The sequence below is a fragment of the Amblyomma americanum genome, chromosome 7, assembly GCF_052857255.1.
Source record: "Amblyomma americanum isolate KBUSLIRL-KWMA chromosome 7, ASM5285725v1, whole genome shotgun sequence".
In the NCBI taxonomy this organism is placed as follows: domain Eukaryota; kingdom Metazoa; phylum Arthropoda; class Arachnida; order Ixodida; family Ixodidae; genus Amblyomma; species Amblyomma americanum.
Window position 1 is genome coordinate 108,783,497 of NC_135503.1, and position 25,238 is coordinate 108,808,734.

Below are 25,238 nucleotides of genomic sequence, written 5' to 3' on the forward strand. Positions count from 1 at the left end.
GAAGGCTAGCGTAGCAGGGGGCGGCAGAAGGTTAGGTGGGCGGATGAGATTACGAAGTTTGCAGGCATAAGGGTGCGCGCAGCTGGCAAAGGACAGGGTTAACTGGAGAGACCATGGGAGGGGCCTTTGCCCTGCAGTGGTTGTAGTAAGGCTGATGGTGATGATGATATGTAGGGCTATTCGCTTATCATTGCCCCGAAGTGGCCATGTGGTATCTGCATTTCGCGGGAGCCAACGAAAAAGTATCATCGCGACTACTGCGCAGTATCTATATGCGGTCAAGAAACTCGTGTTAGAGCGCAGGACACCGGTGAGCTTACCTCATGATTCAAAGGACTATGTTTTCACTTTGCGCTTCTTCTTTCGCCAAGCAAAAAAAACAAATGGCTATACTGTGGGCTAAAAAGAAAGACAAAAACAAATAAACCGGTATACCACAATATCAGGCTGGACGCCACCTCTCTGCTGTCTTCAAAGTGATCCCCACTGAAGCTTTACCTATATGAGTCAGGCTCAAACAAATGCATACTAAGCCTAAGGCTGAGAAATTCGCTAGAGGTTACAGGGTAACCTGACATACCGAAATGCCAACACCCCTAAGGGTATGCAATGATAAAATGTCAGTTATGTTGGCTTTGCCCCTGTGTGCAGTCACGATTATGGTAGTCTTCTGTGCACATTTCGCTCATTAGCCACCGCACCTGGCGGAGCGAAAGCTGGCTATGGACTCTACGCTTAGGCGCTTTCACCACTGCGGCTCCAACCTTTTCTTTGATTTCATATAGCTGTAGTTGTCTTGGCTTCTTTCCCTGGTTTCGCGTAGTCGTTGGTGTTCATGCCGTCCTCCCCGCTGCTCTTGCCTTGTTGTCGTCGAAGAAGGAGACCAACCAGGGCACGCAGCTCACCTGGAGCGCGGTCGGATAAGACTCAACCAAACGTCGACGTCATGAAGCACAACTAGCCCTTCCTTGATGTCGCGCCAGGACACTTCACTCTGGAACTATACCTAACGCACTCGAAAACGTGACGAAGCCCTAGCACGGACACTACAGACGGCAGTATACAGTAAAAACTATTACACCCATATGCACGCATTTGCTGAACGCAAACAGACATGTGATGAGATCCGAGAAACGGAAATGACAGGGTAAACAAGCTCAGTAGTACACATTCTCATCATTTAATGGTAAAGCATAAGCTCACCTTGCCACCACCCATCACCAAACTCGACATGCATTGTGCGATCATTGCATCGATCATTCCGCGAAAGAGGTACCACTGACCTATCGCACTGCCATTGGGCTAGCGCCCGCCATGTTATGCTGTTGTTCCAGTAGTTTCAAGGCACACATGCATGTAGATCGCCTAATAATAATAATAATTGGTTTTGGGGGAAAGGAAATGGCGCAGTATCTGTCTCATATATCGGCGGGCACCTGAAACGCGCCGTAAAGAAGGGATAAAGGAGGGAGTGAAAGAAGAAAGAAGAAAGAGGTGCCGTAGTGGAGGGCTCCGGAATAATTTCGACCAGCTGGGGATCTTTAACGTGCACTGACATCGCACAGCACACAGGCGCCTTAGCGTTTTGCCTCCATAAAAACGCAGCCGCCGCGGTCGGGTTCGAACCCGGGAACTCCGGATCAGTAGCCGAGCGCCCTAACCACTGAGCCACCGCGGCGGGTGTGTAGATCGCCAATATTGAGCGCTATAACTGAAAAGAAAGCCTTAACTACACAAAGGACTTAAAGACGATATGGCATTTCTTCACTGCAAACCTCACCACCGTCCAGCAGCGGGTTATAACGAAGTGCGCAAAACTACTCTTTGGCCTCCTATACAGTTCCACGGCTTGCCCAGTTTGGGTTGGGCGCATATGCGGTGCAACCGTAAACAAGGCACATTCCATCCAATCAGTGATTGGAGTAGACGTCCATTTTAACAAGAAACACGCGCCTTCACCGTCGCTATGGCGATCGCACCTCACATGAACCGCCGATAACGCAAAGAGTTTACCAACGAAACCAGGCGCCAAAGTGGGCTGGTCTCACTGACCTTTGAGTTGCGACGCGCCGGACTTGCAGGAGGCGCTCCGTCGTACGCTCCGGTTTCGCTCAGGGCACGCGAAAAGTGCTCGTCCACAACGGCCGAGATGTCGCCGCTATAGTACGTGAACACCACACAGTTGGCCGACAAGTACTGCGCGTCTCCCGGGGCCGCCGAAGAGGCCGACGACGCGCCGGCAGCCACCGTCGAGGGCGGCGACGAACCGCCCGTCACCACCGTGGCGGACGCGTGACCACCGCCCGCGATGGCAGAGGCCGAGGAGCCCCCGCCGGATGCCTTGCCCGCCTGGCCGGGCTCGTCGTGGTCGGGGCTCCTGGCCGCCAGAGGCGTCGAAGGCGACGAGGCTACCGCGCACGAAGACGAGGAAGACGAAGAGCGACCCCCGCCGCCGCTTCCACCGGGGGGACCGGCAGAGTTGCTGCTGCTGTTTACCACGCTGCTGTTGGCGGTGCTGTGGTGGTTGCTGTGGTGGTTTCGCGAGTGGTGCGAGGAGACGGTCGACGATGAGGAGGACGACGACCGCTGCGGGCCCAGGGACTGCAGCGACGAAGGCGGCGTCGCGGGGGACGCCGCCATGGCTGCGCTGCCGGCCAGCAGGTCGTGCATCTTGGGGCTCACGAATCGCTGCGCGAGAGAGGGAAAAAAAGAGCAAATTATTGGCAGGGGTCACACGTGGTGCTTATTCGGCTGGCGTGCGCAATGTTTATGGCACGTACCGCGGGGTGACGGGGACACAAGCAAAAACAGAGCGAACGTCCGACAAATTGCGTGCGCCCTCCTTACCTTACCACGGGGAAACGGCTCGGAAGTTGATGATGAGGATGATTTTTTATGGCGAAAGGGCATCCATAGCACAAGCGTGTTCGTCTTCTTGAGGTGGGGTCAGGGACCCATTTCCCATGCAGTTCACCCTAATGAAGCCGAGCACCAGGCCAGGGAAAAGCCTACACCCATTGCATCACCGGTGGCTACCTGGCGGCGCTGGGGATCGAACCCCGCTACTCCCACATGCGAGGAGGATGCTCAGACCACTAGGTCACCACTGCGGTACCACCTCAGTAGATATCGCAGCCGATGAACCCGTGCGCTTGGTCACATTTCGATAGAGTCGGAATGCAACTCCCTGAGATTCCAGTTATGCCCAGTCGCCGTGATGAAAGTAAAGGTGTAATGACGTAATTATTGTTGTTTATACAATTCGTAGGTGGCCGAAGCGTGAGTAATTTATGGCGGCTTTAACCATAGCCTCACCGTCGGCTTGGCACGTAATCATTATATTTAATTCCAAGGCAACCATGGAGACCTGACCGCCAATGAAAATATTACACTTCTCCTGTACTAATTATTACCGAATACTGCTCGTTCTGCAGATGGAAAGGTGGTTAATGTGACAGAAAGGAGAACAAAAGATACTAAGGCATCGGTGGGGACAAAAAGCGCAATTTTTTTATGTCCCGCGCAGTGTTCTCACCAAGTGAGCCAGGCCGGCCTGTGTCCTCCTTCCAGCTTTCGAAGGATTTTACTGAAGAACGTAATGTGGAGGACGCGCACTAAGCTTCGAGCAAAGTGTAGCAGCGCTCAACGCTCTGTTAGGCAACTTTCTGTATGCGCCGCGAAGCTTTGGTGCTATGATCAAATGGAATCGCTATAGGGCGCTCGGGTTTAGCTTCCTTGATGTGTCATTTTTTCAAGAGACGCCGTCACGGAGCCGGGGAAGTTGATACCCCGAGCCGGCTGTTCCCGAATATCCTACATTCTCCAACAAACAGCATCATCGTCATAAACAGCCCAACCAACCACAGATGCACCTGGGACTAAACTACGGAATTAGAGATGACTACCAATTGAAATGTATTTCCCTTTTTCCCCCAAAGAACAATACAAAAGGCAAGGATGTTTTGCGGCATTGTGGTTCAGCTCTCACGTAAACAGCAACAGAACAAAGAGCGTGCTTGAAAACCATACAAGCCAGCATAGTGAAGAAAGGCGCCACGTCGTTTCTGGCGCCGTACGTTATCGCATGTAGCCCGGCGGAAGAAAGCAAACAGAGAACACGGGGGACACCGGCCGCATCGCACCCGTCCTGTGCACCTAGAGCATGCGTACATATACATTCTCGAAAGGCGAAGGGACCGGTTCTGTGAGACATGGTCCCGTGCCCACGTACTCGTTGGCGCGTGGCTTCCGAAGCCCGCGCGCATGGCTTGTTAGCACTGGCCTCCAAGCGATGCGCGACGATGTTGCGGCGCAAGGTCGCGGCATTGTTCGCGGTCACGGCTAAGTCTTGCGGCGCCTGCTCGCTTTCTTCAAAGGTTCCGCCGCCACCCGTCGCCGTCAGATGGGCGCCGCGATACAGCGACGGGCGAGCCCCGAGTACTCGGCGTAGCGTACATCATCGCGCCCCTAACTGATCGAGCGATCGTCTGTGGACACAGCTCCCGTTTATTAACTTCTTTGTCCTCTTTCTGTCGTTATCTTTGTTGCTGTGTTCTCCGTGATTCGGGGGCTTCCACTCAGCCTTGGCCTTGAGAGAGGATATCATGAGTATTAGCTAGTATATATCCATGGAACCATCGGGCCGCATGCCGTCACGCAGGCGCTATATGATTAGAATCGCATACCCAATGCGCTGCATGAGGCCCTGCGGTTTAATGGTATGCGGGGCAAGGATTCGAAGGGAGAGATAATTCACGAGCTCTCACTTATGTACAGTAAGTCGATTTAAACGGCGCGTGTTTCAGGTAGTTTGTACGGATTGAGCTGCGATCGGGTTCTTCTGCCACACTGTAAACGACATTTCAGAGCAGGCAAGTGGTTACAGAACTTTACATACTGTCCCGATACAAAGTCATCTGATCAGATTGTTCACACGGCAGTAATACGTGTTTTCTCGGCTGCATTCCTGTTTTTGTGTTGGACAAACTGTAGGACAGCGTTACAGCAAACTGTACGTACTTACAGATGGTCTTCTATCGCGGTTTAGAATTTTAATACTGTAGAAAAATTTATATGTTGTTTTGGAGCTAGAAAGATTAGCAGATATCTCAATAGATGCGGTTCCATCTGGTTTTCATGGAGAGTAGTACAAAGGTGAAAATATCTGTTTCCTCTTTTGCCTGCTGCCGTGCTCGTGCGCATGTATAGAAAGGTGGACGCATCAGAAGAATACATGATGAACCCATGTGTTAGTTACGTAAGGTAGAGCAACTAATGATATGAGAGGCCCACTAATTCTAACAACCTCTTCTTTATTATTTCAAATAACCTCCATTTTTACACGGCCACGTCAATTGCGAGTAAGGAAAGTTGATTGCCTTGGAAATCACGTGATGACAGCTGAAGCCTTGATGCGAGCAGCTATGACTGCGATTTGTGCCACCATAATGTGAGATTAATTGAATTACTTTTTATTCGAACCCGACCGCGGCGGCCGCGTTTCGATGGAGGCGAAACGCAGAAGGTGCCCGTGTGCTGTGCGATGTCAGTGCACGTTAAGGATCCCCAGGTGGTCGAAACTACTCCGGAGTCCTTCACTACGGCACCTTTCTCCTTTCATTCCCGTCTTCCTCACTTCCCTCATGGCGTGGTTAGTGTGTCCACAGAGATGTGAGACAATTACTGCGTCATTCTACTTCTCTGGAAAACCAATTTTAATTTTCTTTGTTACTTTAGCTGAAGTGCTAAGCCTCACTGAATCCAAATAGGCTCTCACTGAAATGGCATATATCAACTTGGAGAAAGTATGAGCGTCTTTGCAACTGGGTAATGCGCGCAGCAGTGGTGTCTTCTGTGTTGAACTCCGTCGCCTCAGTAGATTTGTATGGCTGCGTCTAGTTACGCTTACACCTGTTTCTGTTGCTTTGCCAAAAATAGTGGCAAATTATAGCATCGTGTTATATTTTGTCCTGGTTTGCCGAAGGTTGGCCTCCTTTAGCACGCTCTATTGTTTCCTTATTTGAATAAATTTAGAAAAATCATATTGTGAACATATGCAGATATCACAAATGAGACTCCACAGCAGAATGGTTCACAAACACCGTGAAAGAAACATCTGGGCATTATAATTATAGTTGGGGATGCCGGAACTGTGTTGTAAAGTTAGACAGGTCGTCGGCAGCTTTTCGTATAGGGAATGTTTAGCTTCCTCATCCATTGTCATCGGTAACTGGTGAGTCACCTCGTCAGACCAAACTGAAAGCTTCAACAATCTTTATCCTGCTCTTCTGAGGTGCTAACGAGCCTGGTGCAGTCTTAACACAAAAACGCCCATATGGGAGTAAAAAGAGAGTAAGCTGTCCTTTAGCGCACTCTCTTTTTATAAGAGCTAGCGCACTAAAAAACAGCGTACTCTTTTTATTCGTTTCTGTTTAGATTGTATGTGTGGTTTTGTTAGCATTGATCTCCTAGAAGCTCGAGGAGGAAGTGCCCATTAGTTGTAGCTTGAGGGCAAACGACCATGTTAGTCCATATAGCCGATGTAGGCAAGTAAAATTACATTTCACGATCGTTTCTGAGCGCGATTCATTCATGTATTTTTAAGAATTCGACAGCGCTTGTCTACGGTCGGCAGGAAAAGTCGAGTTCCTTGTGTTCATTTTCACCGTGTGTTTAAAGACATTTTCAATATTTTATGTGATTTTTTGTTTGCTTTCTGGTTCTGGCTCTTGACTCGCATCTTTATCATTTACTCCGCACTAGATATTTTAACCAGGCTTGTATGTACTGATGTTGTCACTGACCCCCTTTTAATGGAGGAGAATAATTGGAATGGTATGGGGGCAGTCCGCCGGTTTCTGAAATGCAAAGCATGTACAAGTGCACCGAACGTATTTTAATTGCTTGCCCGAGCAAGCGCCTTATTATTTCATCTGTTGCCGGTGTCGAAATCGGACAACCACCCTCTACAGCTCTTCCGTGTAAGGCATCACGCTTGTCACACGCACAGTGGTGAGCTACCAAGATAACAATAGTTGTCCCTGCTCCGCGATAAACGCAGGGTTAAAATACGCGCCTTCTAAACACAAACGAGTAAACAGGGAGTAAGCAATTGCTCTGGTGCGCTCTCTCTCTCTCGAGAGAGAAAACTTTATTTGGTCCATTAAGGGTTCAGCGTTCGGTCTTCGTCTTCATCGCTGTACTCTTGACCTTCAAAGCAGGGTTGGGCCCCTAGTCCAGGGCTCCACTGAGTCGCGCTGCTTTGCTTGCGTGCTGCACGATTGCCCTTTGGGCGGCGAGCTCGCAGCTGATGAGCCGGCTCTCCCACTGCTCCGCACTCGGGGTTTTGTGTTGGTGGAACGTGTAGTTTCGCTTACACTCCCAGGTTATATGGTAAAGCGTGGGGGTGGCCCCGCACCATGGGCATGTGTTTCTATACTGTGTAGGATACATCTTGCTAAGTATATGTAGCTTAAAGAATGTTCCCGTTTGCAGCCTCCGCCAACTAGCTGCTTCTTCTTGTGTGAGGCCCTTAAGTGGCGGGGAGTATCTAATTCTCCTGCCTCTTTGATAGTCTAGGTATTCTGAAAATCCAATCTCCACGGAGAAGTGCTGTCCCAGGGCGTATGGCCGCTCGGCTCGGTGCGTGATCTCTCGAGCCAAGCTGTCTGCCCTTTCGTTTCCTTCTATCCCCGTGTGTGCCGGAATCCAGATTAATTTGTGGGTTGCTGTTTTTCTGAGGTGAACTACTTCGCTGAGGATAGCTAAGGCAGCTTGCAGATTCTACCTTTCGTATAGTTTCTGCATGTCTCTTTTGAGTGCGTTAGGATGACCAATTATCGTCTTTTCGATAGTCCTCAGCCGCTGCCAGCGCAACAGCGACCTCCTCCGCTTCCGCTATCCTGACGCTACGTGTAGTTGCGCAGGTGATTAGATTGCCTGCGTTATCAACTACCACCGAAGCTGTCTTGTAGTAGCTTTCGCGTCTATTCCATGGATACATGGTTGCATCCGTGAAGACTGTGTTTTCTTAATTGGCTAAGTACCTCTCCACATAATCTGCCCGCGCTTGTCTCTTGGCCGCGTGCAGATTTGGGTCCATGTTTTTCGGAATGGGATTGACCTGCAGGGTTTTACGGATCTCGTCGGGTATATCGGCGGATCCATCGAGATACCCCCTTGGGTCGCGACCCAACCTAGTCAGGAGCGCTCTTCCTGCAGCCGTGTTTCTGAGTCGTTGCAGCTCTGCTTCGTGCTGTGCTTCTGCCAGCTCCACAAATGTGTTGCTGATTCCTAGCTGTAGCAGCTTCTCGTTCTAGTGTTTCTTGGTAGGCCTTCCTTAGGATTGTCTCTGCCTGTTCCGTTTCGCTTTTGATCATGGGGTGGTATGGCAGCGAGTAGATGACCCTACTGACTATGAGGCTTCGTACTAGTTTTAGCGTGTCTTCTTTCATTCCATGTCTTCGGTTGGAGTCTCTGGTTATCATTCTGTCTACCTGTTCGGCTGACTTGCCGAGCAGGCAGTGTGTGTTGCTGCATTTTCTGCTTGCTTGCAGCCACATCCCTAGGACTCTTGTCATGTTTTCTCCTGGATGTTTTGCCCCTCTAGTTTCACTTCGAGCGGCGCGTCGGCGGGATGTCTTCCTACCCTCAATAGTTCGGACTTTTCTGTAGAGCAGGCTAGTCCTCTTTTCTTCACGTATCTTTCAACGCATGTTGCTGCTCGTTGTAGCAGATCTTGCTTTTCACCCAGGGACCCATGGTTCACCCAGACCATGATGTCGTCTGCGTACATCGCGTGCTGGATGCCCTGGATTCTCCTGAGTCTTCTCGCTAGGCCGAACATCGCCACATTAAAGAGTATGGGCGAGATCATTGAGCCTTGGGGTGTTCCTTTGCTTGGAGTGGTGAAGACGTCACTCCTCAGCTCCCTTAGTCCCACCGTGGCCGTTCTGTTGGTCAAGAAGTCTTTGAGATAGTCATGGATTCTTCTCCCGCGGTTGGTGTTGTTTAGCCCCTCTATTATAGCGGCGTGGCCGACGTTGTCAAAGGCACCTTTTATGTCGAGTGCCATGACTACGTTCTCCTCTTGTTTGGGAATTGTCTCCAGGACTTCTTTTTTAAGCTGCAGAAGTACGTCCTGCGTCGAGAGGTTCGCCCTGAAGCCGAACATGGTGTCCGGGTAGAGCCTCTTGTTTTTCTAGGTGTTGCTGGATGCGTTTCGTGACGATCCTCCCGTACAGTTTTCCCAGGCAAGAAGTGAGGGAGATTGGTCTTAGGTTCTCAATCTGCAGCTTCTTGCCTGGTTTGGGGATCATGACTACTACGGCATGCTTCCGCTCAGCTGGTATCTTTCCTCCTTCTCATAGTCTGTTTAGGTAGGCCGTCAACTGGTCCAGCGTTTCGTCGCTTAAATTTCTTATGAGAGAGTTTCTAATTCTATCTGCTCCTGCCACTCTGTTTTTCGTAATGGCTCTCATTGCCACGGTGACTTCCTATCTGGTGATGGGCTTGTCCATATCTGGATTTTCTTCTCCAAGGTAGTTTCCTTCGTAGCCCTTGGGCTCATCTGCGCCGTAGCATTTGGTTCTGACTTCATCGAGGAGCTGCTCGTCTGTTCCTTGACATTGGTGCACTAGTCTCTGTATGGCTTTTCCGCTCTCTGCTTTAGTCTTGGTAGGATCCATGACAACCTTCAGAATCCGCCACGTTGTAGCCGTGCTGAGTGTTCCATTCAGCGAAGTGCTGAATTGTTGCCACCCTTGCCTAAGTGTGTTGAGTAATCTTCGGCTTGGGATGTTACCTCGGCTATCTTCTTCTTTAGTTTCCTATTAAATTTCTATTTCTTCCACCTCTTAATAAGACCGCGTCTTGCCTCCCATAGCCTGAGTAGCCGCTTGTCCACCTCTGGTGCTTTTTCTGTACGATCTACCTCGTTGGTATACATTTCCTGCATTTGTTTAAGTTGTGGGCACCACTCTCCTATCGAGGTGATGTTGCCCTCTATTTGCCGGCAGTGGTGCCTAAAGGCGTCCCAGTCCGTGAGGCGGGCCATGCCAATTTTTCTCTTGACGTTATCTGCTGCGGTGCTTATTCTTATGATGTGACGGTCGCTGCCAAGGTTTTCTATCAGATTCTCCCATTCTGCTTGTTTTGCTCCTTTGAGAAGGGTTAGGTCGGGACACGTGTCTGGGCTGACGCTGTTGGCCTGCCTAGTTGGCTGATTTTCGTCTGTGAGGAGCGCGCATCTGATGCTTTCTGCAGCTACGCAGATATAACGACCCATAAAGGAGGACGCCAAAGGACAACTTCCTCCCTCTTTATTCACATATAGGCATATCCGTGCTTAGAGTGCGGTATGCATATTACCGCTTCCACGAGCCCGAATAGTGCCACGTCTGTTCTCACGTGGGCGTGAGAACAGTGGGCGTGGAGTGCTGCCATGTAATCACTATAGAAGATGAACAATTGAACGACACACGTGGCGTCTATGCAATCATTCATTCTGTCCGATCTTCTGTCCTCTCCAAGCCCTGTCAACCATATTACTCTCAAAGCGGCGCCGCACGGGTTCCCTCAGCCAGTCCTATAGCCGTGCCGCCTCCACTTTCGATATTTCTCGGGCGCCATTCACACCGACGGCACAGAGGCGAGGCGCAATAAACCGGCAATAAAGTCGCCGCATCCGCGGGAGACGCTACAACCCACTCATCCTCCTCCTCCTCTATCCCTTCCCGTATTCCGTCTCCTCGCGCAGCAGAAAGAGCGGCCGATTGTCGGGGGCGCACGAACAGCTCCTTCATGACGCGGCCGGCGCCAGCGGCTCCTCGAAAGGGGGGGCTGCGCATCGCACGCAACGCATCGACCCGGCTGCCGGCAGGACTTATTGCGCCGCCAAGTCGGGCGAGAGAAGAGCGCGCCGGATTGGTCGGACCGACGTTCACGGGCGCCTGGCTTCGCGCTGCTGCTGCTGTCGGAGGCCCCTCCATATAGCGCGCGCTATTACTTTTGCGAGACCGGCTGACGTGTGCGGGGACGGACCGACGAACGGACTGGACTGGGAGAGCGAGCACATATTGGTTGCTCGCTCTGAATGCGACGTCCGGAGAGCGTTATATGAGCGTGTCCGGCGCATACTGTATGGACACTGGTGGAAGGTATATTGCGCCTGCCGAGAGCGAGGACGAAGCGCGGTCAGATATATACTCTGTTCGCGGCTGCCGCACAGTATTGTACTTTCGGAAACTGCCGTAAACGATTTGGCTTGACCTCTCTACAGCATTTGTATAGGGTCTTTTTGCACGTTATGAGCTCGCTTTTTGACCACTCGGACATTGTGACCAAGAGTCCAATGTATCCGGAGACGGTGACAACGCGGTTCGAACGCGGTGACAGCAAAGTTCAGGAAAGTGTAACTCACGAATTTAATTTCATGTAACCAGGTATAGGCGTGCTAAAAATTTATGGGTACAACTTGGGTGACATTATGAACGGATATGCGTGTGTCGCCCTCATACGGGACCCGGAAGTGAATGCATCCATACGATGTGCTGATAATCGCAGTAACGCGCGGGTTATTTTTCGCGACAACGGGCGAACACAGGAGAAGGGTAATATTCAATTTAGGCCACGAGGGCAGACAGGCAGACAGTTCGGGCGACTCGCAGGGCTCGGTCGTGACTCGTGGCTCTAGATAACGTTTATGCAACAAAATAAATCGACATTATGATCGTTATCAGTAATCACGCTGGTCTCACAACGAGTCTATAGCGCGGCAGGAAGAGCCCTTCAGCCTACAGATAACTTTAGTGATTCGTAATAAAGCATTCGTCCGTTCCTCGTATATATAGCAACTTCATCTATAACAACGCGCTCTACATGTGCCAAAACTTGCTCCATTCCCTCGGCCAAAATAGTTTTATGTTGACAACGTGGGATTGGATTACCAGCATCGTACATAACTGCCGGGCTCTAGAGGCACTGTTTTCGCAGAGGTGCCTCAAGTGCCGAGGCAAGTACACCTTAATCCCAGCCCGACAACTTCAGCGTTAAGTCTTCACTTTCTTTTGCCCTCAATCCAGTACTACTGGAACGCAGACTAAACAGGGCGACCGGCGATGCATTAAGACTTGGCTTGCTCTCTTTTTTAGCGGTTCAAAGCCCTGATCATACCGGGCGTCCCAGCTAAAAGTAACCAACGTTTTAAATAGGACCAAAATATTCGAGTGGAACTAAATGAGTTCTGCCGGGAATCGCGTGTTTGGCAGTGCATTTTCCGTTCTCCAAAAATAATTTATTAGTACCAAATAATTAGCTGTTTCTTTTACATATTGGCTTCAGGAATGAAGTATCAATTCAGATAGCGTGAGTCTTCTTGAAGAATAGCCAGCTGAAACGTTTGTACAGAGTACCATTTACTCAGCTGTATTTCCAGGCCTTAAAAGAAAGCCCCGAAATACAGATGTTACCATGTGACAGCTGCTATCTCCTAATGCACAAGCAAAGCCCCATCGGAGATCCGAAACTGTTGTATTCGGGTGATTCCGGACTGATCTTCATGGCGGACTATATTTTTGGTCACAAATTGCATGCACTCAGCTGGTTTATGCCGGGTTTTTCAGGGAAGACTAAGTAATTTCCAAAATTGGATTTTTCAGGTAAAAATATGGCTTGCGCGGCATGGTATTGCCAGGGTCGGTGGACACCAGAGAATCGGTAAATCATCTTAACTAGTAAGCTGGTTAAAACATGGCTATCCTTAGAAAAATTTGTAACTCGTAAATGCCTTAACTATCGTACTCCACGCTCAAGGATTTCAGGGAGTGGTGCAGTTTATTTCACTAGCCAAAAGCAGTAATGCTGAGTATAGCTGAGTTCTTTAAAAATTATCGGCCATCTTTTCTGAGGAACGCTTCCGCTGCTATCGCTTTTCGAGGCAGAATATTCTGAGAAAAAAATAACTGAAAGCTAGCATCGGCTTCGCGCCTACTCAGGAAAGTTAATTGGTTAATAGGCACATCATGTGATATATTTAATTCGTTTCGAAGTTTCCAAAGGCGCCCCAAAAATTATATTCACAATTAAAGACATTCAAGTGTGTGCAAGACTTTTCCAGCCACAACGGGAATCCTTCATGACATGGACGGATGGAACTTCGCGTCATTGTATCATGTGTCTTATTACGCTATTCAGCATCATTCAAATGATTTCAGCTACGTGTTTTTTTTAGATGTACTGCTGCCTTCAGATAGAAGTCATTACATTAAGTGCGTACTCTTACTTATCACAAAGAACTGAGACGTGGAATATGTCGGCTAAATATTCTTCTGCTATCCTAGTTTTCAAAAATCTGGCAACAACATTCGCGCACGTAAGCATACACTCAAATAAACGTTTATATCAAATCATAATCCTCATTTCCAGCTTGCACCGCAAAATATCCTTTCCCATCCCTATTCGAATGCCTCTTATACATGCAGAATGTCGAGTCTCAATATCAATTTCTTTTCTGCCACTCATCGAAACTTCAGCCACGCGGCTGATATTCCTCCTGCTCATATTTGCATTATGATCTTTTTGCGCTCTTCAAAATTGTGGGCATTATTTTGCCGCTCTGGCTTTGGCGCGGCTTTTCATTAAAAACAGTGCAAGAGCTAACGTTTCCTGTTTTGCTGCCAGTCGCTTTCTGTGGTATACAGAACCACAGAGGAGGCGGCTTTAATTTGTAGGATCTCCGTTTAGTATATATGGATGGCGTGTGGATCCGGAAAGAACCATGAATTTAGCTGCAAACTAAAGAAAAAGAGCTCTGCCTGGGTATCTTTAGTGCAGCGCACCATGACGTATTGATATAACAAGACATGTGACAGGCTTTTGCTGTGCAGTGTGCGTAATAATCATTGCACATTACACCGTTATGAAGAGCACAGTGCACTTGAATCGCCAGTGTCGTGACCAAATGTTTATGGCGACCGTGACTGTAGCCGTGGTATATATCAAGGCATCCAGCTACAATAAATCCATTCTGACATGGAACGCTGTGCCGCCTCATCATAACATATAACGGGTATTACAGCGATCACTTTTGAAATCTCTAAATTCTATAGGGAGTTGAAATGAAAACATTTTCCGAAGCTGAACATCCGAACCTCGAAGGAAATCTGCTATAGCAAAAAATTCGCCTAACTAGCTAGCCGCTTAATTAGAATTCACTGCCTGACTTTTCAACAGTCTGGTGGTTAGTGCCATTGGCGAGTTCGAAACCATAGACACGATGATTCCAAAATACAGTTCTTAAATAAATAAGCAGTCATTATCTACAGGCCTGCAAGGAGATTAAATCAGGCGCATTTTCCCGCATCTAACAGGAACCTATAGCTAGCACGTGAAGTAAGGAGAAAGTTCACTGCAAATGCAACGTCTGGTCGTGACGAGTTGCACTGCTGCGCCGCGCATTTATAACTGCCTGCGCTATTCTACAAAGGCATGCATTTCTTTTTGCTGTATCGCTCAGGGCAAGGAAAAGGATAGCCAACATCAAGGACGTGGTCATTGTGTCTGAGAGTGACGAAGCAAATGAAAGTGCATGCCGTGATACGATAAGGCACACACTTCATTGCAACACGCCAACCTGCGGAGGTTGCCTTTGTACTTAACTTCCCACGCATCTCATGAGCTAAATTTCCGCTTTTAGTGAGGAAAAATGCGGCATTAAATGAAAACCTTTTCTAAGCTTTAAAAATTTTTATTATTTATTTATTATATTTATTATTTTAATACTGCCATTTCATTTTTTATACATACTGCAGTCCCGTGGAGGGTTTTCAGCAGCGTGGAAATACGTATGCAAAAAAGGGGAATACATCTCAAGGGAAGGGGGATAAATGAAAGCAGCAGCATGTTTCAGCCCTGAATACAAAAAAAAGCAACAAGCAAAATAAAGCATGTCATGACAAAAACTTGTAGAAAACATACAGATGACATTCAGACAATTTCAAGGATCGCTGAAGAACCTCATTGTTGGTAAGTAAATTTCAGTCAGTCACAGCTCTTGGAGAAAATGAGTGCTTAATGTTATTATTTGTGTGAAAAGGGGTTATTGTCAGAACATGACGCTGCCTTGTGCAAGTACATGGCATACTGAGCTGAAAAGGAAATCGTGTTTTCAAAGTCCACGTTGTAATGTCTGTTAATTAGTTTACAAAAATTCAAGACGCAACAGATTATCTCTGTTAACTAATGAAACTATACTTGTTCTTGCTAGTAATGCGTTTGCAGATCGATGCTTCATACACCATTTAAAAGCTCCAATCAATGTGTTTGAAACACGTCGTTTAAAGCTGTCAAACAAGGAATTGTATGCAAGTAGACGACCGCTAGAGGAGGAGAAAGTTTATTGGCTGTTCGATGAAAAAGCAGTTTCATATTAGCATTAGCTATCTCATAATAACCGTGTTTATTCCAGTTAAGATTATTCGTAATCCAAATCTCTGTATACTTCCATTGGTACACCTCCTCCAATATGCTTTGGCTACAGGAGTACTGAAATCTACAGGTACCTTTTTGCGAATTAGTTTCACATACACAGGTTTTCAAAATTTACAGGCATTGCCAAGTGTCACACCAAGCGGTAACTTTGGCGAATACATTATTTAAAACTGTTTGGTCAGTAACACTTTTAACTTCAAAACAAAGAGCACAATTATCAGCATACGACTGAATTTCCAGGAATGCCTTACACGATATTAATACTTAATAGAAATAAAAGGGGTCCAAGCGCCGAATCTCGGGCAGCACCATGCAGAGTCAACCTAAAGTCCATTAGAGTGTTCGTGATTGAATACAACGAATTGATGGCGATCTTGAGTGTAGGCAGATATCCATTGTATAAAGAGAAAAAAAATGAACAATTTATCCAATTTTAAGAATGATTTCCTTGCGAGAATCCTTGCCGAATGCTTTGGAGAAATCCATGAAAGAGCGTCTCTTTGGTCACCGTTATTTTTTATGCCGATCGTGTGCTGAATATCCTCTCCTAAATGCGTGTTGATATTTAGTCAATCCGTATCGCCATAAATGTGCTGAAACGTGTTTATGTATAATATGCTCGGGCATTTTGCTAACTGTAGAAGTTTGTGACGTCGGACGATATATAACAATATTTTGTTTTTCAATTTTAAGAAGTGGTTTGACTCTGGCGGTCTTCCAGCCCCTTGGAATTTGGCCGTCAAGCAGTCTTTTGGAAAACAACACAATAGATATTTACCTGTCGATTCCGCATACCTTTTCAGAAAAGCGCTGGGAATTTGATTGGGTCCAGATTTTTTACTACGTTCTAGAGCTTACTGAAAATTCCTTGTTCCCTGATTACAACGTCTGTTATCTGCGGTAAACCTGAACCAAAATTGGGTAACGTGTAATTTCCTTTTGTGAAAAAATTTGAAAGAAATATTAAATGTATTTGCCGCCTGTCATCGTCGGATACTATATAGGTTGTTTTCATTGACAAATGCATCGCAGTCTGTAATAGCAGAGGAGGTCGCTTGCCAGAATTCTTCTGGAGATGTAGCAATGCAATTGGGCAGTCAGACACCATAATATTTCTCTCTATCTGATGATATTCGTATTTTAAGATCTAGGGTGATAGCAGAAATTTTTTGTGTAATGATGTCAAAACCATCACTATTATGTTTTTTCTTCACCCGTTTGAGTTTTCTTTTGAGCTGCAATGTAGACAGATCTAATCCAAGGGTTTTCTTAACACCCATCGGTACAAAGAGGTCAGTAAATTCAACCACATGAGCCTTAACAGAGGAGCGCCGGTTATGCACATCAGCCGTGCAGCTATGAAAATTATCGAAAGAAAATGAAAGCATATCAGTAACAGACGCATCATCTGCACAAGAGAAGCTGGGAAAAACTAACTTGTCTGTTCTTTTTTATAGCACCACCACTACAATGTAAGTAAAACTGCCTGATGACCATATATTCCAGAAAATATCAAGCACTAATCATTAGTCTGCGTACATTAGAATGCTAATTATTAAATCATATACTTATCCACTTTATTAGTATGTATTTTTTTAATAAGTGACGTCCCCTGCGGCGAGAGATTGGGACTGAAATGGTCTTCTTTCCATTTCAACCACTTTCAACCATTTAGGTTCATACAATCTCGCAGTATATCTGAGGAACCTTAAACCATAATTTGATGGGCCCTTCAACAAGCCTAATAGTTTGCTTTCTAGTATTTTTTTATATGCCAAAGCAACGCTGTGGGCTGTGAGCAGCCCCGTAGATATATGCAGTACTTTCAGCCACTGAAGGTTCTTACACGACCAAGATTCCTGGACAAAATTTTTAAATGCTGGAAAATTGTAACGTGCTGTTGTGGAAAAATTAAAGGTAAGGGTCTATTCTTTCGATGTGGAGCAACATCTTAATTTTAAACTTTTTCCATCGCTCGCACGGAGCAGTTAAGATTAGTATAGAAAACCAATGGGGAACGCTTTTGACGATAGAAAAAACGTTAATAGCAAAAAATTCAAGCTGGTCGAAGGGAGATCTGCGGATATATTGATTGCTAGAGTGAAATCTCACAATATATGAAAAACTTGCGTTCATAAACTTTTTGCTATTCAAAAATGCTTTTGTCCAGAATTGTTGGGCATGAATTGTCTCGAAATCTCTACATGTACGGCCATTATTCCAGAGCGTCTGCACAGAAATGCGCTCGCCGCAGTAAGGAATAAAAACCGCGGCGGGGAGCCCATTACATCGATATAAACTGAGCTTCCGCGTCACGTCTTGATAACACCTTTCGACATACTATAGAACCTCGATGGAGCATATGCACATGGTATGTTCACCTTGGAATGGCGCGTAATTGGGATAGTACCAGAGAATAGTTTCCTTTGTGTCGGCTTCCGAAAAGTATGGAGGGAGCGCTTTAGAAACTCAATGTCTCAAAGCCATGTTGTTTTGCATTCCGCGGATATACTGTAGATGGCGCTTCGAGATCCGCGCAAAGCAATCTAAGAAAAAGAAATGGGTGATATGGACAACACTCAGTGAAAAACACGTGAGGAAATTTCATTGATCGTATGGCTGTTCCTGACCACAAAGGTGTGAGTTCAGTGAATACGCCCTATAGAGAATATTTTGTGCGACGAGCTATATGTCCTACTGAGGTACAAAAACATATTGAATGTTACTGAGCTGCAAAGCGACGATTAGGTCTGGCTGCTTTTGCAGCTGCCGTTCTTTAAAGCGAAGATACTTTTACACACCTTGTTGCATTGCGGCATGCGTTCGTAAATATTTTACCTTGAAGACTAAGGAATTGAAAATTACTATAAAGCCCATGTCGCCAGTCATAATTTATATCGCACGGCGTATTTTCGCCGAGAATACAGATAAAACCGAACATATCGAACAGCGCACCGATAGTCGTGTCTACTTTCGTATGCGAGCGATTTACAGCTAGTGTCTGTTTCATGTCCTCTTGGTTATAAATTCAACCGGCCAGTTCTCAGCAGCAAAAAATTTAACGACCATTCCACTCCTACATTTGCGCAAGGTAAACTGTTATCGTAGCGCGGCGCTTAAGCTGACTTCAGAATGTGTGCCTATACTAAGCGGTGGGCGCTCAAACGCCGAGCACGCTCTCGCGTACGCTGTAACCGGATTCATTTTCGCGATCTGCAACACGGAACACATGAATGCTGTCCGGTATACACAGCGCAGTGCCGTCACTCAAGTATCTCCACCATCTCGGCCCATGATTATGCTGTTTGTTTGAGAATTAGAGCACGAATCATGCCATTCGTCACAGTGCTAACAACAGAAGCAAGGGCGTCTGCAACTCTAGAAATAATTTTGCTAAAAAAGCTCTCTCAAACAGAAGCTCACTTGCTTTGCTTCTATCTGCCTTGCAGAGATAGGAAGCACTGTTTCCGCTGGCGAAGAACGTCCGCGCGCGATTTGCATTCTATTTTTGCTTGCCACATAATGCAGTATACGTCGTGCCTAAGCCACATTCTGTTTATTCCTTTCCTGCCGGATCGCGAAATAAGAATGAACCGCTGTCCTTACTTAGATCTATTCGAAAGGTGACGTGATTGAGGTAAATAAATAAAGGGGGGGGGGGGATGTTACCCACTCATTGTATGGACACAAGTATACGTCTTGGCCCTTTCTCATGCCGTTATATCTCAGCAAGCGAGTGTACAAGGCTCTTATGCTTATTCTATACGACACTGCCCTCACTGAAAGGAGCGCAAGTTTATTCATATTCATTTCTAAAACGACAGGTTGATAAAGTGATCGCCGTTTAGATGCGGTCACCATTAAACCAAAACCTAACCACTACACCAGTGCGACGTACTGGTGTAGTGAAAGCGAAGCGATAAGATTGAACAGTTAAATGCCCAATCGGCCGACACATCCTGGCTTCATCACCGCGTTCTTGAAACACCAATGCACAGGCTTCGGCGGCAACAGCGCTTATCGCCTGTGTCAGTTGAAGAATCGCGGCCGCTTGCTTTTCCTATCCGTGCAAGGTCCAAGTCTGCGCTGCGGCTCATGCATAAGGGCGGCATCTGTAGCCCAGACAAGAGATACCTTATCGGCGCTCTCAACTTGGGCTTCCCCGCTGACAAGACTTGCTATCTTTCGTGCTGTCAACCCAAGAATGCATCGTCTTTCAAACGCCCCAGTCTGTAAGTGATGCCTTGGAAGAGTGACTGATTTACTTTGAGGAATTCTGCATTTATCGGGAGTCTAACATCTATACTTCTTGCCTCGCCGATAAACCACGCATAGCATGCGCGTTGGCCCTCACTATGCGTCATCTGTTTTCCTGACCCCGCTAAGAACTACATAACATGCCATTCAGGCTTAGGAAACAAAGGCATAAACCATGAAAGGGATGATCTGTATACAATGCAGTATAATGAGAGTGCGCGGTGATAAACTAGGTGTGCATATATATTACAGGATAAACAATGTATGTGAGGAACCTGAAGCCATGGCTTTAGTGATGAGATTGTATACATGAGTAACCAAGCAGGTGGGTTATAGGGAATTCTGATCATACTGTACTGCTAAGTAACTGAGCAGATGAATTATGAAGATTGATCGAGGCTGTAAATGGCAAGCGCGGTGATAGTTACAGGATTGATACAAAAAAAAAAACGAAGCAACTTTCAATAGCTTGGCAACCAAACAAGAGTAACAGTGGGTACCGAGGTACTGGAAGCTATGGAGCAATGATATTTTATGGTATGGTATGGGTTTTACGTTCCAAAGCTGCATATGGGCTGTGAGAAACGCAGTAGTGGATGTCTGGGCGCTGGTTAACGCTACTTTGGGTTATTTAATAAGCGCTGATTTTACACAAAACTCGGGCGTCTTTTACGTTCGCCTCCACAGAAATGTGACCATCGCCTTCGGAATTCGGTCCCACGTCATGTAAAGAACAGAAGAGACAAGTAGTATATAGGTGGTGCTCGCGGTCAATGCCAGCGCCTAAGAACAGGGAAATCTACTCGAATGCAGCACACATTCGAGTGGGAAGAAGATATCGAGAAATGAGGAGGAATATCCAGGCGGCAGCGGACGGTCCGAGACAGCGGCGATTAGGGGTCACTGCGAGTTGCCCCTGTCCAATGGAATGGGCCTTGTTGATCTCGACACCAACAGGTAACAGGTTGTAGTACAAACCAGCTAAAGGACGAAGGAGGCTTTAAATCCCGCCGTCCCCTCCCGGCGACAGGAGTACGGGAGGGAGGAGGCGACGCGAGGGGGAGGAGAGAGCCGCAGACCCTCACCTTGTAGTCGAGGCATGCGGCCTGCGCCGCCGCGATGCCGGACGCGGCGGCCCCGCCGGGACAGGAGGCTGCGGCGGCCGCCCGCTGGTGGTAGGGAAAGTAGGGCGAGTAGGGCTGGTACATGACCTCGGTGCAGCTCATCCTGGCCGCCGCCGCCGACGCCGCATCAGACTCCCACCAACCCACGCTGCTGGGACCCGTGGGCAGCGGAGGCGAGGGCGATGCCTCCGCAGGGGGGACGCCGAGGAGGGCCGCGCCTCAGCTGGCCGGCTGCTCGTTTGCCGCGGGCTGGTCAGGTCGGTGTCGGCCTTCGTGAAAGCCAGCCGTGAAAGCTTTGCTCGAAAATTCTGGGACACGTGAGAGCAATCTTCAGATGGTCGTGAGAGACGCTGCAGGCCGTAGGAAGTGATGGCGGGCCGTGCCACTCGCAGTCGTCTAAAACGTATGGTAATAAAACGTCGGGCGATGATGTCTTCACGTACGCGGTCTTGCTACCGATGTGATGACCCTCTTCTAGTCCCAACTATGAGCACCTTCGAAGCACTTTGTTACTCTCGCGGAGAACGAATACTGCGTCGTAAGAAGCAAGCTTTAGGGTATCGATGTCTGGAGAAACGTAGATCGCAGCCTTGTCTCCGGGGCCCTATGTACTTCTATTGCGAGATGACATGGGAGCCCGGGCGACTACTTCATCACCACTGCTTGTGGGGCCCGAACCGTGGTTTGTCCCGCACGAGGCTACCTGTCGCGTGTTGTCACTCACCGCGACCGATGTGGATACATGAGGCCCGGCATTCCAGCTTCCGCGAACACTCGAAGAAAGCGAGGCTGCTGCTGCTCGCGGGCAAGTAGGTCCTCAACGAAGCAGGAACACTCGGCCGCTGGCATGCACACCGCACAGACTCACAAACGCGCGCCGAATTCGTTCCGCTGCCCACAATAGCTGCGCGACGACACCGTCTCCGACTGCTACCAGACGCTCTTCGCCAGCACTCAACCGCTCGCCGGCCGCATTTGTTCGTGTTGTCGATGGCAGCCGGTTTCCCCACGCCGCAGGAAAACGAAACGCCTCCTCACCGGCCCGGCAGGCGTCGGGGCGTGCTCCGGAGCGGTGGGCGGTGCCAGCGGGGCGGAGATTGGTATGACAGCGGTGACGTCGAAGCTCTCTGAAGCCAATGGGGAGTCAGTGTTGGGGGAGAGGGTAAACGATCCGGAGGAGCTGCGGGTACTCGGGAAGCGGAAGATGCTGGGGCGTTCATCTTCTCTATTGCTCCCGGGATAAAGCGGAGTGCAGTTTCAGCGCTCGACGTTCGAGGGCGGCGCGATCGGTGCGGCGGGGACGCGCTGGCCGTGCGGAGAAAGCAGCTTTTCGGTGACGACGCCATATGTGCACAGGGCTACACAGACAAAGAGAAGAACTTCGAAGCGGCTGATCTTGCAAAGAAAGCTGCATCAAATGCCGCTTCCTCTACCAGACTCTCTGCTCTTCGGAAGAGTGGAAAGCGAAAGTTAACTTTTTTACGAGCTTAGTTGTTTCCGCAGTGCACAAATGCTGATGCTTGGATTTTGTTTGTTTGTTTGGTCAGCATTTGCTGCATTTCAGCTCATTGTTCTCTCCGATAACAAAAATAAATATTTTCACTGGTTTCTCCGTTAACTCGGAAGCTAAATACCAAATCTGATCGGTTAAGGCTAATGAATGCCTCGAAAACATGTCGCCTTTTCAAAGCATCGACACTGGTGCGGAATGCAAGAGGCGATGTTCGGCAATTTTCAAGAAAGCAAACAAAGCATCGTTTAACGCCTTTTGCAGCCCGATGACCAACGGATACCGTCATGTGAGACCGTAGAGTTACCTTCAACACATTGGGCTTGACTCTCGTTTAAAATCGGGGCATTATCTAAACTTGGGCTGCGGAACTGAAGCGAGGGAATTCCTGTTCCTCTTTCGTCTTGTTTCGAGGAGTGCTTTAACCAAATGATAAATATTTGTGTTGGCATACAAAAAGCGAAAGAAAAAAGTTGTGCACTTCGTGTCAGCTGTAAGAAGATTTCGGGCCGACACGAATAAAAACAAAATTGCGGAACAGCACTGATAGAGTGCTGACCACAACTCGTCTGTGTTTGCAAACATATTGCGATGAGGCGGGTTTGATAATGTGTGCAGTTTATGTTCTTATACAGGGGGCGTACAGACGAAGCATGTTACTATATTCATAGACAGTTGTTGTGACTCGGCAGCTTGAGTTTAGAATACGAACTACCCAAATCGGTTGAAGCTTTTATGGGAGTAGCACTAAATGAATTGGCAGTAGCCACGTGCTTATTCTCGTTGATGGATTTGCAGATATTTCAGCTGTATGCAGAATGTCAAGGTGACCTGAAGCTTACTTTCCCGGCTGGTGATCGTAGTATCAACTGCTACGAAGTTATATTTACGACTTAGAGTGATTGCCATACTTCGGAATTTAAAAATAAACCGAATATTTGCAGACTCTCAGTCAAATTAATTTGCGACGCGCGATTTAACTGAGAGCATCATTAAACATAAGCATTTGCGCATTCAGCTTTGGGCCGCTGAGAACAACTGGAGGTAGTTTAACGCAGTCCACCATTTCTCATCCGATGAGACAAGTATACGCTGCTTAGGTACAGGGTGTTTCACCTAAGACTTTACGCAGAGTTTAAAGGTAGCCTTTTTAATTTGAAATATCGCTGTTTTCGGCATACCATTGTCAGCGGTGTAGTATATAACAGTACAGCTAAGAGGTGCTGACTAGCAGGCTGCTTAACGAATATTGAATAGTTAACGTTTTAAGTATTACACTTATGGTCCTCAATTACAGAGAGACGGGTAGCCCACCCTAATTAATATCCATATCAGTGTCTTGAATTTCTAAAATGCGGTTACGTTCGGTGCTCTGGCCTCACAAATTTCGGCTATTTCGACCAGTTACGTGCACTAAAAAGGTTGCTTTGGCTTCAAGCTTCTCGTAAGCGCATGCATTTGGCGGGATATAAGCAGAATTTGACCGCAGCGCCTGAGGTAACCGCGTTTCCGAAATTCTTGAAACTCGTAAGGCACGCCTCTCCACAGTTGAAGATCATAACGGTAAAAGTTAAAAATTAACCATTCAGTATTGGTTAATCAGCCTGCTCTTTACTGTCTTAGCTAAGTTCTTATATACTGCACTGCTGACAATGCTATCCCGAAAAAACTCTTCGAACTCAAAACGCCTATTTTAAAGGAAATGCGTAGAGGCATGGGTGAAACACCCTGTATACTGTATATCTAGCACAATGTTATCTTACCCGTTGCTCATCCTGGGGTTCTTTCACGTGCACTGACATTAACGAACCCCAGGTGGTCGAAATTTCCTGAGCACTTCAATACGGCGTCCCTCATAGCCTGAGTCGCTTTGGGAAGTTAAGCCCACACAGGAACATGAACATCGACTTTATTTAACCCGTTCAGAAGTCGATCGCTCGTTATTTAAATTCAAAGTAGAAATGTCTCGCCCAAATTATATATCGAAACTCAAGAAAGTGATTTCTTAAGTTTTAAAAGTCCAACCACGAACGGTTAACTTTTTTTACAGGCATCAACTAAATTTTGTACAGTGGGTAAGAACGTTTTATACCATTACTCCTATATAGTACACTTTCATCGCACTAGAAACAATTGGTGGGGATACATAATCTCCGACTTAAGGGTATGACACTATATATCTCTAATGCGTTAATTTCCATATATTGCTAGAGGCCATTCTCGACTTAACATTCATAGATCCCCGGGAGTCCTCAATCCCCTCCTGGTGCAGTGGGCAGCGGTTGAGCGACGCGACGCCGCCCTACAATGGCAGGTGCTCCGAGCGGTGGGCTTTGTGCAGCCCACATTCTAAACAGATAGGAGTAAAAAGAGAGTAATTTGTCGTATAGTGCACTCCGTATTAAGGGAGTGCGCTCTCTTTTTACTCCCATGTAAGCGTATTCGTGCGTAGAGTGCAGATTGCTCTTCCCATGCGACCAATCATTAATTTAATTGCCACCTGCCACAGTGAGCAGTTCACTCATAGTCCGGTAGGCAGGTTGTGATTACGCCGCAATGTCACGTGACCTAGGTGGCCCACCTGCTTTATAGGTTGCTCTCTGGGACCCACCTGCCAGAGCCACACTCTAAGAAAAAAGGGTGTGAGAAAGGGGTAAAAAGGACTTTTACCCCCTTTAGAGGACCCTAGGAATAACTTTGCACCCGTTAAAAGCACGCTACTGATCACTTACCCCCTTTTAGAAAACTTACACCCTACTTACGCTATCTACCATTGTTGATAACTGCGCGTCCTTTCTTGCCCCCAAAACAGCGGGGTGATTATACTTTGCTCGCATGCCGCGATGGGGCGCTCGTGGAGA

General features: G+C 47.6%; 1 pseudogene across 1 annotated transcript in view; it reads right to left on the bottom strand.

Annotated features, from left to right (window-relative positions):
* Positions 1-21,106, bottom strand: part of LOC144099471 (uncharacterized) — a 78,786-nt pseudogene extending 57,680 nt beyond the window's left edge. Inside the window, exons 1-2 of the transcript XR_013307405.1 lie at positions 20,829-21,106; positions 2,053-2,688 (exon numbers count right to left, since the gene is read on the bottom strand). The product of XR_013307405.1 is annotated as an uncharacterized LOC144099471 (transcript). The remainder of the gene's footprint in view (positions 1-2,052; positions 2,689-20,828) is intronic.
* Between the last annotated feature and the right edge of the window lie 4,132 nt (positions 21,107-25,238).